At 39.0% G+C, this 12,566-nt stretch overlaps 1 protein-coding gene across 8 annotated transcripts in view; it reads left to right on the forward strand.

The window, feature by feature from the left end:
- The first annotated feature begins 2,335 nt into the window (after positions 1-2,335).
- The window catches only part of ZBTB20 (zinc finger and BTB domain containing 20), a 726,721-nt gene continuing 716,490 nt past the window's right edge, over positions 2,336-12,566 (forward strand). For 5 of the 8 annotated variants that reach the window (XM_081138868.1, XM_081138874.1, XM_081138866.1 and 2 more), the window contains exons 1-2: positions 2,386-2,466; positions 4,638-4,670. The gene's annotated coding sequence lies outside the window, so the exon portion shown is untranslated. Of the gene's footprint in view, positions 2,467-4,637; positions 4,671-12,566 lie in introns of all 8 variants that reach the window. The other 3 variants (XM_081138873.1, XM_081138863.1, XM_081138860.1) reach the window with 2 other exon arrangements.

Here is a 12,566-nt window from a genome sequence, read left to right on the forward strand (position 1 = left end):
CCTCATACACATATTCCACAAAAAATAGATCTAATAGTATTTATGAGGTTAAGGCCTTGTACATATTTTTTCACTAGGGCCAATTTATTTTGTTTAAGTTCTGCCAAAAATCCCTAATCAAAGCCAGGCATCTGGCGCTTCCTTGTAAAATCCAATTTTAGCAAGAACCCTGCTAAATCAGTTTCGTAAAACCACCCTTCACCCCAACCCCACATATGACCATCCTGTATATATCATCAGGTTCCTCATGCTCCACCTTCCCTCAGGTGATGTCTAATCACTCCAACCTGTCCTCAGCAAGAATCCTGTTAGGTTGGTTTAGCCAGAATTCCACCCACTCCCTTCCTTACTTCTAATGTTTCCTTGGTAATTTTCCATCCACTGACCACTCCCTCCCCTGCCCCTGCTCCTTGGCTAAAATTTCCACTTGCCCATACTGTATTTGGAGTCCAGCACAATCTCTCTCCCCCACTACAAAATTCTAGCGGCACTGGTCCCTATTGGTGGTCCTGAATAAAGTTTGCCTAACCATCTTTAACAAGTGCCACCAATAATTTCTCTAATGCATGCTGTATCCAAGGAAGCCTAGGATAAAATTCAGAGGCCTTAGCACAAATCTTTTGAAAGCTATACATCAAATGCATGTCCTTTAAGAATATTGTTTTAAAATTGCAAATACGGTATATTCTTGGTATGCACGCTATTTTTTAAAATTGAACTTATCCGGGTGACATTGGTTCACAAAACCATACAGGTTTCAAGTGTACAACTCAATAAAACATCATCTGCACCCAGCACTGTGTGCCCACCGCCGCAAGCGAAGCTCGCTGTCCCCATCCCCCCCCGCCCCACCCCCTTTCCTTCTGCCATAAAGTCCCTTATTTTGTGATATGTTCCTGCTCTCCTAGTTCCCTAAAATGTCCAACTTTTAATTTTGGCGGAATTTTTTTCTTTGCATAGTGAAAGGAGAAACTTCTTTTTTTCTTTCTTAGCCCTTTTTAGGAATCCTTTTTAGGAATCTTCTCTCAGCTTCCCGCTGGCCTTGAGCCTCAACACCCCTCCCCCCGCCCCCCGCCTGAGGACTGGACCAACACTTGGTAAGAATTTGGCTCTGGGGAGTGCTATGTTGAGTGACAAATAGATGAGGATGAAGGTTTTATTGAAGCATCTGAACCGCATTTAATTTTCCGTGTTGCTTTATTTGTTCCTTAGCCCTCAGGATATTGAATTTTGTGGGCTCCAGTTGGGTCGTTGGTACTTCAGGCGTTTAGTAATAAGAAACATAATCTGCTTTTCCCGTTAGGATAATATCCTCATTTACATTAACGGCGGCTTATTCCGGACTGTTTTACATAGCATTTTTCTAAACCTCCAGAACGAACACATTTTCCCTGCGAGCTCTGGCATTGCCTCAGCGGCCTCTGGTGACCTCCCGGCTTGGCAACCTGCGCCCCACTCCGCAGGAATCAAGCCTGACCCAGCATGGCCTTGCGCGCCGCCGCCTCGCCAGACTCTCTCTCCGCTTTCCCTCCCATCGCCCTGGATCGAGCTTCCAACCAGCAGCCTCAGCGGTCGGCGACAGCGACACCGCCTCCTCCCTTCCCGCGGCTCCCCCGCGAGCTCGCTGCGCCAGACAGCGGGTAACCGCCGCCTCCGCTGGGGCATCCCGGCTCCATAGGCCTAGCACGCTCCAGACACCTGTCTCTCACTGGTCACCGCTGCTGCCCCTCACCCCGCGGCCCCCTCGGCAATTGGCCCCAGGCAGCCCTTCGTCATCCTCGGCCTCTCGTGGAGTCCCGCCTCCGTCGCCGGGTCATTTAAGTTTATCACAAATAAATAAATAAAGGAGGAAATAGAAATGCGTAGAAAGTAAAAGCAGTCGGGAGGGGGCGGGGGCGTGGAGGAAAAAAGGAGAGGAGGAGCGGAGGAGTAGACAACCAAACTTGGTTGTGTCTGTCTTGGCCAATCACGGCTCACTCCAGTCCGGTCTGACAGGCCCTCTCAACCAATAGCCTCTCACCTCTCGGATCACTGAACGACGAGATACGACCGACCCCTCCACACTGGGCGAAGGTGCGGCAGAGGGGGGCGGAGTGGGGAAGAGTGTCGACCAATTGCCTGTTAACAATCCTCTGAGCGAAGTTTCCACGCCCCAATAGGTGTTTGAGATAGCGGATTGGGCTTCTTCTAGCCCAATCGACGGTGGTAGAGATGAGGAAAGAGGAAGAAGGGGGCGGGGACAGGGAGGGGGAGGAGAAAGAGTGCATTTTGTTTATGGGCGGCAACCTCACGAGGAGCGTCCCATTCTTATAGGCTCACTGAGGCTCCGAGTGGCACAAGAGTAACCCAATAGTGGGGAAAGATAGAGGGTTCGCGGCGTGAGGCGCCCAATGTGGACCTTCTGCTGAAGAAGTAAGGGCGGGGAAGTTTAGGAGTTGAGGAAAGAAGATTAAAGAGCGCAAGGAGGTAACGCCAAAAACTCTAATTTGTTGTAGGGCGGGCGGGAGGGAGGGGTGTGTGCGTGCAGAGGGGGATGAGGCGTCTGCGAGGCGCTGGGAGTCGGGGGCGGCGGGCCGGGAAAGGAGGGGAGCGGGACGGGGTTGGTTGGGGAGCGAGCTGGAGCGGCAAGCCCGCGGGCCGTCGGCCGGCAGAGAGCGCGCGTCCCTGCGCTCCGCCCCGCTCGCGCCTCCTCTCCCCGGGCGCCCCTCCTCGCGTCCGGCGGCGGCGACGTCCTCACCCGACCCGGCTGGGAGGAAGGGAGCGCGGGAGGGTCTCGGGTTCCAGGAGCGGGCGGGGCGTCCTGCAGCTGGAAACGTGTCTTCTACCTACTTCTTTCTACTCCCTGCGCCTGCAGCTGCCGCTTCCAAGAAGAGGAGCTGAGGGCGACTAGCCTGGGCTCCGGAGCTGCTAAAAGCGTCCGCTTGTCTTCCGCCCCCCTCCCTCCTGACCCTCCCTTTCTTGCCTTGGCTTTCGCGGTCTCTGGAGCGTCTACAGAGAACGGGGGGGCGGGAGATGTCCTGGCCCCAGAGCCGCTGGATGCCCCTCCAGACCTCGGAGCTACCGGCCCCCGCCCGCTTCGCTGCTACGACTAGAGAGGAGGGGGCTTGGAAAAGGAAGACACACCTTTCCTTTTTTCTCTCCTCCTTAGGAAGCATTAAAACATGTCGACTCTTTTTCAGTAGCTGAGATAAAAACAGCTGGAAGCTTTTTGAAAGTTTAAAAGAAACGCACTCGCTGTTACATTGTTCGATACATTACTATCTGGGTGGCTTTCGGTCGTCTCCCACCACACCCCCCGCGCCTCCTACCTCTGCGAAGCTGTTATCGTTTTAAGGACGCCGAAGAGGCAGGAGGCAGGAATTTTCTAAAAGTTCTATTGATAAACATACTTGCACAACATATGCTAGGCACACACATAAACTATAAACATTAGCTAAAAACACAATATGGCGCACAGCTACTACCTAGCGCTGTTATCCGCTGATCTCTTAACAACCCGGTTGAATGGGGTCAGTGGCAGGATGATAGTTTTCCAATTAAAAATCCGAATGAAACCGGAAGTAATCTGGCAGCCTGTGGCTTAAGCACTGCCCTCAGACTCAGCATTGGCCCAAGCTAAATTGAACATGTTCACTTTCTGGACTTGTGGAAATCGCCTTCATTTATTTACCATTAAGAATACCAAAAGGTTGCTAAAGGCGAAAGTTTGCTCACTGCGTAGTCTGGTATGTGTAAATTTCAGCTAATAAAATGAGCAGAGGCCAGTTTTTTCCTCAGTGTTTTCAACTGAACTCAAATCTAAAGTTACTGTAGTAACTTGTTGCTTTTGAAAATTTTGAAACCTAAATTATAACGACCATTTTGTAAATAAATTCTATAGGTAAACACTATTTAATAAGTTGTTAAATTCATAAACAGTTTACTCTCCTACCTGTTGCTCCTAATCCCAAGTACCCTTTGCTATCATGTGGAAGTAGTTAAAATGCACCCTTCCTCCCTTCCCCCAACATGCACCTGTAAATTTGACCAGCCCAGATTTGGCTACTTTATGCATTTATGCTTTACAGTTTGGTGTTTCTGTGTTTCTAGGAAAAGAACAAAGCCCCCTCAAAACAATTTCACACTGATTTTTCATCCCTTTGTTTGCTGGCTGTTATTTTTATTCAGACTGTATCAAAGTTGTCCATGCACGTACAGTGCATGGGTATCATTGTGCTCCCTTGAAATAGGCTTCTCTCAAGAAAGCTTTTGAAATTGTGCTTGAAGAACTGCTGAAGTTACTCATTGTTCAGAGCTCCAGATTCAGTTCCTAAAACTGGGGTCGTGAGTTCCATTTAGCTCAATTTTGGAGGGCTTTAGCCTTGAGAATACATCGTACTCAAACAGAGGAGAGAAGAAGAAAAGTGAGTTTTCTAGAAATTTAGCTGCTCAGTGAGGCAAGCCGTTGGGTTGTTTGGTTTTGTGATTTCAAATCTCACAGACCATGAAATACAGGCTTTTTGCATATGAAGATCAGGTGGCAAGTTAACTGGCTACCAGCCTCCAAAGCAATATGCCCTTTCATGGTGAGCTCCTGATTTTAACAGACTAAAGAAAGAAGTTTAAGATTAAAATTGTCAAATTTTATTCATTTTCAGGAAGAAGTCTTTATGCTTACCTGTCTAGCCCAGGTAAGATGCCAGTATTTTGAGATTACTACTGCACCAAGAAAATACAGTTATAATTCATGTGTACACTGACTAGCCATTGAAAGACAATATGAATTTAAAAGGAATACTAGAGGAAAAAAGAACTTTAATGTGAGGGTTCTAATTTGGGGTGCATGTGTATGCTTAGTTGATGTGACACCAGTTTCCTATCAGTTAAATCAGAAAGTTTTTGAGACCCACAAACATACAACTACTTTTGCTTTCAAACTAATACAAACTTGGTATAGGAATAAAAATCTAAGAAAAAATCCATTTTAAATAATTGTTTTTAATCTCAGACGTGAAAGTCTTCAGAAGACTTTCTCTGACCAAATTTGACTTCCTAGGAAAAAAGGCTATACTGAATAATTAGGTCATTTTGGAAGAGCAATAAAAGGTAGAACTAATTTCCTTTAAAGGATCTAACATTTATAAATGAATTACAAATTATTCTGAATATTTTAGAATGAGTATTAAGTAGATACATAAAACATTTGGAGTGAAAAAGTAGAGCTTGATTAGCTCTGCTTTATTCTCTGAAATAATCCTTTTTCTGAAATGTTGTTTAATTCCAACAACTTGTTCTAGACACTATTCTAGACACTTGGGAAGTAAGGAGAACAAGAAATAAACTTACCTGCATTGTCAAGTTCCATTCTAATGTAAACATATACTTTACGTGCTTCAGATTGTTAGGAGGAGAGAGTTTTGGATGAAACTTTAAAACCTATCAGTTTTCTCGTTTTAGGGAATACATTCTGAAAGAGCTCACAGAGTTTGAGGGGCAAGGAGGTGTTTACCTATTGCCAATGATAAGAAAGGAAAAGCTTATTTTATTTCTTATTTTTACCCTTTGTTATTGTCATGAAATGTTCTCCATACATTAGGGTAGATCTTTATTTTTTAACAGAACACGGGTTTTATTTATTTTTTAATAATTTTAAGCATGCCTTTGAAATAAAATGTTACTTTATGTTTAAAAAAAAAATCTGTGTCTTGAAATTAACTGTAAAATACCTTTGGAACTTTGGTTAGCAAATTGTGATAGAACATAAGCTAGAATATCTGAAATGTTTTAGTTAGAATGAATTTGATTTAGGAATAGGTCTGAAAATCAAGTGCCTACGTTTTTTTCACTTGTGGTTTTATCAAGAGAAGATGGAAATTTGTTGTAATTAATTTACAGGTGACATTAAAGAGAGAGGCCTGCAAAAAAAAAAAAAGCTTTGTTATTTAAACCTTTCTTTCAAACTACAAAAGCATTTGATTGGCACTTCTCTGATTTAATAGACCATTTGTAATGCAAGAGGAACATTACAGAAGATTTTAGCATTACTTTAAATCTAATCATTTAGTCTGTAGGTGTAAAAATCCTAAATTTCTAACGGAAGGAAGCTTGGTGCCTGGTTAAGGGTGTATATGATTTAACAGTGAGTTTGTTGCTTCAAGTAGTGGGTGTCTCTCCTTTCAAAAACCTAGTCCATAGTCCTCAAATAACAGGTTGTGATTTTCTTCATTTTTCTTTGTCATGGTCAGTCTTATATTGTTAACCAAATATGAGTTCTTTTCTTAAAAAGGGTAACTCTTTTTACACAGTCCCCGCAGACCTCTCTGGTCTTCCTATCCCCTGCTGTGAAGGGCTTGTATTTCTATGCCTACATCAGATCTCTATTTATGCTAATTTGTAGCATAATCACCTCTTCCAAAGAGGGTACATATTAATGAACTTTAGAGAACATTGAGGTTGCCTCTCACTATTTGTATACAGACCTGCCAGCATCTGAAAACTATAAATAGGAAAATCTAGAAAGAAAAGCACAGACTGTAACTTATGTAATATATTATTTAGCTGAAATCTTTTTTAATGAGCAAGGTGGAAGAATGTTTGATAGAATGTTAAAAACTAAGAACTTTTCCTAATTTTAGTGAGGATGGTTGATGTATGTGTGTTTATGTGCATGTGAGTATATATTTATATATGAGTAATTTTTGAATAAAAACATATTTCAATACTGGATAAATAATTCCAGCCCTGCATAAGGCCCTTGACATGGAAGACATTAAAGTTCTCAGGTGATTTTGTGTAACTCACTTTGTTAGTTACCAAAAGTTTGCTGTGAGCAACATGAAACAAGCTGATTAAATCTTTGTAAATTTTGGATTAAAAAACATTTTGGAAGTTTTTTTAAAAGCATGATTACCAAGCAGCTCATAAAATGAATAAAATCTAAAGTGAAGAGTCTTAAAACTCTGACTCCATATAATAAGACAGTTGAGAGTTTCAAAAACAGGTATTCATAGGGCAAAAGATAAAATCTTGACATCTGTCAAATTTTTATAGTATTAAAGTAAGCATGACTAATTCTATTAATATTCATATTTTTAGGTAAGTGTAAGTATGTGTACAGTGCATTTTAAGTCAAAATTTGGGGTGTTATTGGCTAGACATAGACATTTTTTTGCCAGAGATACTAGGCTGTGTGAGGGCTAACCATCTGTCAAGTGATAGAGACAAAGAAAGGTTTAATAAACTAGTCTAAAATTTCCACAAACTTGTTTTGAATTGTATTGTCATTTTGTTTTGGCCTTCATACTCTGTGTTGAATATGCATCGGGTCAGTCACCCCACTTTGTTTTATGAACAAACTATTCAAGGTCTGGATGAGGTTATTGTCACATCTGATGTGATCTAGAGGCAAGATAAAATATGTTTTGATTTTGTTTTCATGTAATGATAAATTCATAAATGGGCCACCCGCAAGCACACTTATTTTCACCAGCCCAATTTGAATTTTGGGTGTCTTAATTCTTTTGCTTTATATATTCAAGCCTTGTATTTCAAACCCATTCCTGAGCTGTTTGGTGGAGGGGGGAAGTAGCAACAGGAATCCAGATTGCCTGTTTTAGGTACAATATGGTGTGATGTGAAATTGAAACAGCAGATTGGTGAGAAACTTTAGTTTCAAACAAATATAAACTAGTTTGTTCAGTGAAGTCATACACAAAACAGTAGTCTCTATTGACAGGGCAACATTTTTTTTTTTTCCAGTAATTTCCACACCATGAGGTCACTGTTTCTTTGGGCCAGCAGTCTGTTACCAAGGCATCATATAAGAAAAAGAAGCCCCAATAATGCTGATTGTAATGATATACTTAGATATGGCAGGCTGAGAAATTATTTATAGCAGTGCTAATTATATCAATAAAAATAGCAATATTAATGCTGTGAGTGTCAAAATCCATTTCTGACAGTATGAGGTAAACAGAAGTATAGTCAAACAAAGCAGCCAGCCTGTCTCCACTGTCAGCTCATGAATATGCACTTCAGGAAAAATATACAATTTAGAGAATTGGGTGTACTGATTTAATCTTTTTCAATTACTTTTGACTGTTTTTAAGATGTTCTTTATTTTTAATTCACACAATATTAAAACGACTTGGATTTTTAGTTTTGACATTCTTGGTATCTATTTTACTGTGATTAGTAAGATTCTAGAGACTTATTTATTTATAGTTAAGTGTGCATGTTAAAAAACAATACAAAGTGAAACAAAAACCATTGCTACCATACATACACACCCCCCCCAATAAATCTCTGGCTTCCTTTAGACATTAAAAAGCATCCTTCATGGTTTTGATTTAAGGAAATGCATACATTTCCTTTGTTGTTTTAATTACTTCTAGTTAGCTTTTTGAATTTTATGATATTTTAAACTTACTTTCCTAGGAATATAAAATCAAGGTAGTAGAAATCATTAAATTTGAAAGTTTTAACTTAAAGGGACAACATCTAACTTTTCAACCAATCCCCCATATATTTAACTGTTTCGTTTTACTATACATTATCAAAAGTCTCAAATGTAGAGTTATCCTAAGTCTAGTGTTGCCACTATCCTAGGTCTAGTTGTATGATCTTGGACATGTCATATAATCTGTTTGTATTTATCAGTTGGCTTCATCTTCAGGGTCCCTTTTAGCTCTAATAATATGAGTATGTTTCTTTCAACAATTGAATATTTTAGCTTCAGATAATGTTACTGGAAGTGATGTTTAAGGTACCAGGAAAGAGTATATGTAAAATATTTAACTTTGCTTTTTATTTTTAGTCCCTGATAAAACTTTCTTTTTAATGATACTTCTTTTCAAGTATGTCATAGTAGTATCAGTACAGATATGTAATATTATGTATAAGTAATTAATATTAAGTACTTACAATCTTTTATAGTTGGTAATTATAATGTATTCTTTAGTTTACATGAGTAAACTTTTTTTTTACCAACTCACCTACACTCATGAAGATATATTGGTAATAGAATTTATAAACATGAATTTTTGCATTTCACTCTACATAAACTTGATTAACTGGGGAAGACAGGTAGTAACATTAACTCACAATCATTTTCTAATTCTGTAAAATAATATAGTTATGTAAATAGATATGTTTCTTTCAAAGTGAAAAGGTAAACTTGGTTTTTGTGCCTCTCTAAGCAAAAAATCAGGAGCCCTTTCTATATAGATATTATAAAATTGGTAATTGTTAACTATTGCATTTGATTTTTGATCAGTATAACATTATACCCATCAGGGATAGATTTACCTAAGAGGGCTGATAAGACAGCAAAAGGAAGTTGACTATTTTGATGAAGATAGTGGAAAGAATCTGTATTAGAAAAGACTTTACAAGTACTTCACTGTCAGATAAAGAAAGAAGCACCTGCACATGATTCATGTGTACCTACTTGATAGGTATTCATTTAAATATAACCTCCCCTGGCAGGTGTGGCTCAGTGGTTGAGTGTCGACCCATGGACCAAGAGGTTGCTGGTTCGATTCCTGGTCAGGGCACATGCCCGGTTGTGGGCTCGATCCCCAGTAGGGGGCCTGCAGGAGGCAGCCGATCGATCTTGCATTGGTTTCTATCTCTCCCTCTCTCTCTAAAAATCAATAAAAACATTTAAAATATATATATAACCTCAAAGTTTTCATTTAAAATTGAAAATAAAAGTTGACTCAGTTTCTTTTTGGTTGATTCATATTCCTTTGGCTGCTCCGAATGGTAGTGAGAGGCTCAAAACCATCAAACACTTTACCTGTTCACAAATGGAAACAGCAGCCTGGAGAAAGCTATTCTATCTCTGGATCCTCCCCCTTCCCTAGACCCACCCACAGCTCTAGATGTTCCTGGTACTACTGGTAATAACATTTTATAAATCACCTCACAGATAGAATGCACAGGGTGGAGCAAAAGTAGGTTTACAGTTGTAAGTACTTGAAACACAGAGTTTATTCTTATTTATTAATCTATTAGTTTCCATATGAACAACTGTAAACCTACTTTTACCCCACCCTGTATATTGGGTAAGGGTAATTTATTATGGCCTTCTAAATGTCTAGTTGATAGAAATGGCCGGAATATTAGATCAACCATTGGACACAAAAGGTGGTATGAATGTTTAAATGTGTGCAAGAAAAGAAAAAAAAATATTCTAAGTGATATTTAAAAGGGAAGCTGAGTTTAGACTTAGCTTATGCCCAGCACATGTATTGAGGAATTAATGTAGATTCTTTTCTAAAAACATTGGTGCCAAAAAAAACTAGTAAAAATATTGGTGGGAAGCATAGCGAAAAGAAAATAAAGTACATTCTGCCCTTGTACTAAATAACAATAATAATAGCAAGAGCAGCCAGTATTTATTGAGATTTTATTCTGTACCAGGCGTTGGTTATATTTACATTTTCTCAGATAATTCCATAATCATATGAGACAGGTTCTTTTATTATGCCATTTTAAAAGAGACGCTAAGGCTCAGAAAGGTTAAGTAACTTGTTCAAAGCCACACAGCTAGTATATAACAGCTGGGAATTCAAACTCAAGTTCAACTTTAGAGAACCTAAAGCTCTTAATCACCACCCCATCATGCTTCTATTCTGGGACCATTTTCACTCAGTGTTTGCCCATATTAGTACTGGTAATTTTATTTTAAGAAAGTTATAGTGGATTTGGAGAAGGGCACAAGGTGAAAGGTATAAGTGGGAGAAATGGTTGTTATGGTAGAGTCTGTTTTTAAAATTTAACTCTTCAGTCTAGAATAACAAATGCTGAGAGAGAATATGTCTAAAAGTTTTACAGTGGGTGGATTGGGTAGCTGCTGCCTGCTTTGTTCGGTTCACTGAACAGCCCCAGAGATCACTAGCATTTGTTAAAGCAGTCCAGGGAAATCCTGAGTAGGAGCAGGTCAAAGGAAGCATTAGCTACTTGGAGGTAATGGTAGGTAGGGCTTGGAGGACTGGGAAGGTAAAGGTAAAAAAGAACTAAACCTAAGTAGATTGAGAACTAAGAACTAGGGATCACAAAAAAAGTGGTGAAGCAGAACGGAAACACAGTAGATCAAAAACTGTGGCAGATCCTTCAGACTGGAAATCCCTTACATTTACTTGTTGTTTGTGCCCTTATATTTGTTTCAGAAACCAACAGCTGGCTTAAATAGGGGCCACCTAGAGTTTGGGATAGAAAGACTGCTGTGGTTTTGACACAAAGAAACATGATCACTAATACTAATTTAAGCATAAGCATATTACAGAGAAATGCAATTTAGTACAAAAATGTATGTGGTAAACCTGAGAATAGCTGTTATTTATTAAGTACCTACTGTGTACCATTCAGTTATGAAATCACTGATTCTGGGGGGATTTATAAGTTCCTATCTACTGTCCAGTTGTCAAATATAAGAAAACACCTGTTAGCTTTTCTGAGGATTTGATGGGTGAAATAAAGAATTCATTAATTTTATTTCATTTCATTATGTAATTTAGTCTCTGGTCTCCTCCACACATTCATGGAGTTTTAAACCAGGCTACATACACCAGGCTCAATGTGAAATAGAGTCTACTTCTCTTATGTAACTTTAACTTTTCCTTAGTCACCATACTGAAAGAAAGGTTTATTTTTATTTGATAGGATAAATACATTTCTGTCAGAGTATTAAGCTCAAATCAGCAGCCCAGGTAAAGTCAGTTTATTTGAGTTTGAATTATATTTAGGATAGCCAGCATGAGTTAGTGGAAAGGGAATTATAGAAACTTTAAAGTGAATTTTTATTTCAAATAATTTTAATGACATCAAACCAAGTACAAATTGATGTGTGTGCCATGTACACATATAAACACCCCATTAAACAAGGTATTGGGGACTTCAAAAGTTTTTAAGAGATAATATTCATTGTTGAGATATATATATATCTGATATATATATATATATATATGCATATATATGAATTGGATTATCTGAATGGAGTAAAAGAAGCAGGAAAGATGAAAGTGCTATACCATCACTTTTGTGACTTTACTTTTCCTTATGGTAATATCTGATTTTTTTTCAGACTGACTTTTAGTGCATTAGGAAATATGGTGCAATAATAATTTTGTGTTTCAAATGGACACATCACTAAGAAAAACATACTGTGAAGTTAGAAGGGTGATCAGTGTTCAGTTTATGCATACCTTTCCCCTTCATGTTCATTGTCATTGTAACTCTTTTGCTCTTGTTTCTTTGACGTCTTGTAGTTCCTAGTTTTTAAACAGCTATGTTGTTTGCATCTTACTTTCCTTTATATATCTGATTTTTAGAGAAATACCTTTGAAAACTCATGCTCTCAAAAATTTTTCTTGTTTTACTAAAGGGTAGAACAAGGCAGTGCTATGTTCAGGGTGTGATTTGAGCTGAAAAACAGTATGAAAAAAATGAACAGAAGTCCAGACCCTTCTGATGCAGATATTCTACATTATAGTCTCAACATTTGTTATAAAGTGAATTGCCAAAGTGTATAAAAGCCAAAAATAAATGGTGGTTGTTTTTCTGTAATTTTCTTTTATGCATAG

Source organism: Miniopterus schreibersii (assembly GCF_964146895.1).
Source record: "Miniopterus schreibersii genome assembly, chromosome: 5".
NCBI classification, from domain to species: Eukaryota; Metazoa; Chordata; class Mammalia; order Chiroptera; family Miniopteridae; genus Miniopterus; species Miniopterus schreibersii.